At 45.6% G+C, this 6,423-nt stretch overlaps 1 long non-coding RNA gene across 1 annotated transcript; it reads right to left on the bottom strand.

Moving 5' to 3' along the window:
• Positions 1-1,390: 1,390 nt before the first annotated feature.
• Positions 1,391-2,889, bottom strand: LOC106975694 (uncharacterized). The gene is made up of 3 exons (XR_003426125.2): positions 2,756-2,889; positions 2,263-2,314; positions 1,391-1,627 (listed from the first exon to the last, which is right to left on the bottom strand). It is a non-coding gene; the product is annotated as an uncharacterized LOC106975694 (long non-coding RNA).
• Positions 2,890-6,423: the final 3,534 nt, after the last annotated feature.

The following is a 6,423-nucleotide window of genomic DNA, read 5'->3' on the forward strand; positions in this document are numbered from 1 at the left end:
CCCATCCACTGACTTCAGGGTCACCTTTCCTCTGTTGTCAGATGTTACCCTCTCCACCACCCCTCCTGGAATCATTCGTGGCGACCCTCAATATCCTCGTAATTCTGGGTGCCTCTACATCATCAAGTCTTTGACACCATTGAGACCCCTAATCCACTAACCTTGTCTCATTTCCCTATCACCACCTTCCTGGACAGTCAATGTTTTCTCGTCCTTGATTCCCTCTTTATCCAGCTTAGATTCCACAATCTACCGCAATCACTGCTCCTCACATTTACATGTAGATGGCAAATAAATTTTTTCTGTTCTCATCACTAAAGAGGATCAAAGACAGTTTGCGTTCAGACAGAACAGACAATAGTATGCGTTTGTTTACAGTTGGGCCCCAGGGCTAAGTTAACTGTCTTGCTCTTTGTCACAGCTCAAAAACATCTGGATCTTCTGGATATCCCACGTTGATCTACTATATCAATGACATCATGCTGATTGGAGTGTCTGAGCAAAAAAGGGCTAGCACATTGGAGACTTTGGAAAGAAACATGCATCCCAGAGGGCGGGATAAACCCACCATAACTCAGGATGCATACCATACCAGTGAAATTTTGGGGGTCCGGTGGTTGGGGCATTCTGGGACATTCCAACCAAGTAGAGGAATGGACAAATGATTGCATCTTGCAACTACCATGATGAAGTCATTTTGCCAGCAGACATAGCAAGAGTCCCGTTAAATTATAAGCTCTGACTCTTGCCTAGGTTTGAGGCGGGGGGAGGGCATCCCGTGCCTTCTAAAGTGTACATCAGATCATGACACTCCCCTGTTCATGCTTCCAAAGGCTTCTCATCACATTCAGAATAAAAGCAAATTGTTCCGTGATGGCCCTTTAAGGTTCTATATGATCTGACCTGTGCCTACCTCTTGCATTTTAGCGTCATCTTTCGTTACCGCCAGCTCATCCTCTCTGCTTTATCCACACAGATTTCCTTGCTTCTCCCACTGGTCCCCCTGCATGCACCCCACCCCCCATCCCCAGGTCCCATACACACACCACCCAGCTCATTCTGCCCTCAAGGTCCATGCACGACGCTTCTTGTCCACTTGAACGTGCCCCTCTGGATAGGCACAGGGCTCACACTCCCTCTCCAACCTCCTTGTCAACACAGCCGACCCTGTACTCATCTTTGTCCTTATCTCCTTTCTTTTCTTCATGTCCCTTATCATTTTCTGGCCACAAATCACATTGGCTTGTTTTGGGATATGTTTACTAGATATCTCTCCCTCTAGAAAGGAAGCTTCACGCGGTCAGAGACTTTGTTCTCTTTATCTCTTGTTGTCAGATGGAGATGTTTAATCTCAGGACTTAAAACAGTACCTGGTGGTATTAAATACTCAGTAAATATTTATTAGGTAAATGAATGAACGTGTTGAATGAATACAAGTGTCAAACTTGCTAATACCACACGTGTTTTGTGTTGCACAGAGATCTTGTCTTCCAGTAGATTTTCCCAGCAAAGGTATGGATCTGGCCATTAAGAAGGAAACATGGAGGACGGAGTTGGCACCCAAGAAGTTATCTATCGCCTCCTGCAGGTGCACGCTGATGGGAATGACAGCTGCTCAATGCACTGCCTAACAATACCAGAGCCTGTATTAGCAATTCCGTAGCTTCACTGCCCTCCCCTCACCCCCACTGCCACCCAAACCGTCACCCCAGGTAAATAAGGAGACCCCTCAATCTCACCAGTAGCCTACTCTTAGATTGGAGTGCAGGAGACTTATTTATTTGCATTGCAAGGTCCATTGCCCTGCAATCATGTAGAGGTAGGTACATCTCCCGTCTTGCCACCAAGCATCCTAAATCCCCTCATCAGAAAGGACAAGCCACAGGTCCAGGAGATTCTCTGCCCCTGGGAGAAAAGGGGGTAGAGTGTCTGCTGCAAGGGAGGGGAACCGTGCAGAAGCATACTGATGTTCACGTCCTCATGGCAGTCACGGATCACGGCAGCGTGGAAAAACGATTGCTCTGTGTGAATAACTTCACCTCTGTGAGTGGTCTTTTTATTATTATTGTTATTTTGACGCTCTTAGGCACTGTGAGGCAAATGAGGAATTTGCCTCAATGCAGAAGTTAAGGAAGGGAGAGCACCTAAAATCTCAGTAATCAAAATAAATTACATTTTAATACGGTATTTTAACCATCTAAGTTAATGCAAGAAGAATCCATGATGAACAAAATGTCAAACTTTTAAAGTATGGCTACTTACTAACAACTTGGTTTTGGGCAAATTATTATTACCAAACCTCAGTTTCTTCACTCTGAAAAATGGGAAAGGAACAGGGTCAGCGTTTTGCCGGGAATTTGTAAGGATAAAGTCAAGTAATGGGTCTGAAGTGTCTAACCCATAGAAGGCACTCAGAAAACAGTGGATGTCATTATTCACAAGAATGTATTGACCAGCTGTGCTAAAAGTGACAAAATGGTTTTTTTTTTCATTCCTTCCCTCTTCTTCTTCCTCCCTTTCTCCCTCCTCCCACCCTCTTCCTCTTCCTCCTCCCGCCCTCTCCTCTTCCTCCTCCTCTCTTCCCCTTCTTCCCCCTCCCTTCCTCCTCCTCCCCCTCCTCCTCTCCCTCCTCTTTCTCCTCCTTTCCCTCCTCCTCCTTCTCCACTATCTATGAGGAAGTTTAACACGGTCAGTTCTCTCAATGATGTTTGCCACCTAAACTTCATCCCACAAACAAATATGAATAAATACTGACACCCTGGAGCCGGGTCCTCGGTCGACCAGTCCCCGAAGTTTTAAGACCAACTCCACTCTGCGGCAGGGGCTGAGGCCTCTGGCCTGTTCCTATGGCTTTTTCACTCTTTCTCCTTTGCTTCATTGCCTCCCCCTCCTTCCAGTCTCGGTTCTCATGCCACAGTTAGGACCGCTTGGCCGAGTGTTGGGAAGGACAGAATGGGCAGGGGCGGGGAGAAAGTCAGTTTTAGGGGGAGGGTAGAAATGCTCAGCCTGTAGATTTCTCCTGGAGCTGTCATCATGGCCTTTGCATGTGGTTGTCATAATTTTCCTGTTACCTAAGATGAGGAGTAGTGACAAGACCACAGAGTGGATGGAAGGCAGAGGTTTTCCAACCACAAGCCACCAACCGCCAGTGGACCATGAAATCATGGATCACGGAACCATGAGTGAAGCATGATTGAAATCAGCGCTAAGATAACCCAGAATCTGCAATATCAGAGTAGGCCACACGCGATAAGGATGGGGATTGCTTTGTACATCTTTCACTTCTGTTCTATCCACCTATGAGTGTACTGTGTCACAGGTAATGTATTTCTTCCCATGAGTCACAGTAAAATGATTTGAATTTTTTTTAATGTTTTTATTTATTTTTGAGACAGAGAAAGAGCATGAGCAGGGGAGGGCAGAGAGAGAGGGAGACACAGAATCCGAAGCAGGCTCCAGGCTCCGAGCTGTCAGCACAGAGCCCGACGCGGGGCTCGAACCCACGAACTGCGAGATCATGACCTGAGCCGAAGTCGGACGCTCAACCGACTGAGCCACCCAGGCGCCCCCGCAGTAAAATGATTTGAAAGCCACCAGCGTAGGGGTTGAGAGTGTGGGTGGTACGGTCCAACTCCTTGGCTTTAAATCTCGACCATGCCGCTTACTCACTATGAGACTGTAGCAATATACCTCTCTTCTCTGTGCCTCACTTTCCTCATATGTAAAATGAATTAATAGTAGTATCCACTGCAATGGGTGGCAATGAGAATAAGTGACTTGATGCATATGATGCTTATAGAATAGTGCCAGGCACATGGCAAGTTCCACAGACATTAGCTATTATATTATTACTATTAGCTGCAGCACCTTCATATAACGTATGTAAAGTGCCTAAGACGGTGCTGCCTGAAAGATAATAAAGGCTCAATAGTTGTTCCTCCTTGTGGAAGAGCCGTCGGGTGCTTACTATATATTCCACTATGTTCTGTTGTCCTCGGCTTTCGGGCACACAAGAAGGTATTTCCCCACCCCAGCGAAGATAGGCAGGACCCTGTGAATAGGTCTGGCCAAGAGGCCGTAGATGGGAGTGGAATAGTCACCCTATGCAAATAGATGACCGGGTGGTTTTTCGTATATTCACAGTTACCCCAGATTTCACAGGACCTCGAATGCCAGGCTACGGAGTTTAAGAGTTTAAGAATTGGAGAGTTAATAGGAAAAAGTCTTTTGGTCGTAAAAGGCGCTTAATTACCGATAGTCTGGCAAACAGTATTTGCGTTTTGTTTGGCTTCTTCCTAACTTTATCTGTATGTTACATGGCTTTTCCCCCCATGTTTATAATGAGGCCATACTTAGAATTTTGTCCTCTACTGTCGCCTTCGTATTACTTCATGTACACTTTCCTCTACGTATTGTCTTCATTTTCAGTGACTACATCATGTCTATTGCCACAGTTGGACACTTACAGTTTTACTTTATGTGGTTAGAACTGTGTTTAACACAAACACACACACACACACACACACACACACACACACACGCCAGGCAAGTGAAGTGCCCAGGTGTAAACCTCAAGGAGGTATGCACACCCAGGCTACACCGGAATGATATCTCACTTTCCTCGCCCTAGTCCCAGGCCCATACCCTGTAGGTGCACAGGCATGCTTCTTTTAAATGATTTCTTCAGGATGAGATTACTGGTTTCTCATGATGGGATTGCTGGTTCAGAACACGAAGATTCTTATTGCTTTTGAAATGAAGTACTAGCATGTCTCTCGGAAGGATTCCATTGAAGGGTTTGCAAAGCATAATTTTGATATGGGCACAATGGCATTTTACAAAGGCTACACAGGCGATGGGGAAGTTAGGAGATGATCATGCTATGTTCCAATGATAGTAGTACTGTTGCTATAGAAGATCCCCATGCCTGACTTGTCACAGTTGCAGAACCAACACAGACTACTCAGGACTTGTAGCTATTTGTGCAGTCAGCCTCCATACTCAGTCACCATAGAAACAGCAACAAGCCTCTCAAATCGAGCCCATGTCCCTAACAGACGACCCCTCTGTGTTATACCAACCTGGTTATTTAAGGGCTATCAGTTTCCCAAGGGACTACCTTTTGGATGGCAACTCTCGGAAGTAATCTCTATGTCAACAGAAATCTTATGAATGAAGAGTGTTAGTCTACTGCTGTTTTACCACAAACCAAGTTCCCAGCTTCAGGGTCTAATTAAAATGCCATCTTTGGGGGCAAATAGCAGCAAGCAGGATTTGCCAACTAACAAGTTGGTTTTTTTGTTTTTTTATAAAAGTCAAATGGAAAAGTATCTGGGCTAGTCTGTTGTGTATAAATTTTTCCTAGGGGGCACTTTTCAGAAGTCACTAAGTGGAAAATCACCAGAATGGGGTTTAGTGAGGCCTGGTTCCTGAGTCATTGCCTGGCAGATGTAGTTCTCAATCTTGCATAATTAGGAAAGATTGGAGGGTGATGGAGCAGAAAGAGCAGGTTTGGGGTAGGATAGAGAATGGTGGAGAGAGGTTGTTGAAAAGAAACCAATCATCCAGCAACTTTCCTTTTGTTGTCTTGGAAAATGATGTCTTCTTACTTGCCAATTAAGGCTAATCAACTTATTATTTAGCAGCTCCTAATTTGAAACACTTGAAGCTACCATATTAAAATTAACTTTTGTGAGTTTCTGTCTACTCACTCTTCTTCTAGAGAGTTCTGCCAAATTACCCTATTGAAACTTGCTGTTTTGATAAGAGTCTTATTTTGTGAAGACCGAACGTCTTCCATGTATCCTGGATCAAGCTCATCAGGGATTCCTAACCTCAAGAGATGCTGGGTTTGGTTGGAAGGCTTGTTCAACCTCACTCAGTGGTACAGACAAAACACGCACCTAAGGTTGGCTGTCAAGATAGCCCTAGGCAGCTACAAACAGGCTGTGTAAGCTCCAATCTCCAGAAGGTGTTCTGCCACAAGACTGCAAGCCATTTCTCAAATACGCACCTTTCTAAAAGCAAAGAGCGCTAAACTATACGTGTAGCCAGTACGATTCGTACAGATTAAGGATAGGACATTTGTCCAATTCTCAAAGAGCATGATTAGGCTTGGACAATAGACAACTGTATCCTTCTGGGCTCTTAAAAAAAAAAAATGAAACCCAACCCCCTTCCCAGCCTACTTTATTTATATTTTCGCTTAAGCATTCCGGTTTCCACGTGCCCCAGAGTTTGGTGAGATCTCTACCGCTGCGTGGGGCGTGGGCGAGCGAGCGGAGCGGAAGGAATCCGGTCACTCTAGGACCTAGCGGAAGAAGCTTCCTCGAGTAGCATCTGTGCTGACTGCGGCGCCTCCAACCTCGGCGCAGGCCGGCCAATCAGAAGCCGCCTTTGCGGAGCGGCGCGCCAATCGTACCC

Source organism: Acinonyx jubatus, chromosome A2, assembly GCF_027475565.1.
Source record: "Acinonyx jubatus isolate Ajub_Pintada_27869175 chromosome A2, VMU_Ajub_asm_v1.0, whole genome shotgun sequence".
In the NCBI taxonomy this organism is placed as follows: domain Eukaryota; kingdom Metazoa; phylum Chordata; class Mammalia; order Carnivora; family Felidae; genus Acinonyx; species Acinonyx jubatus.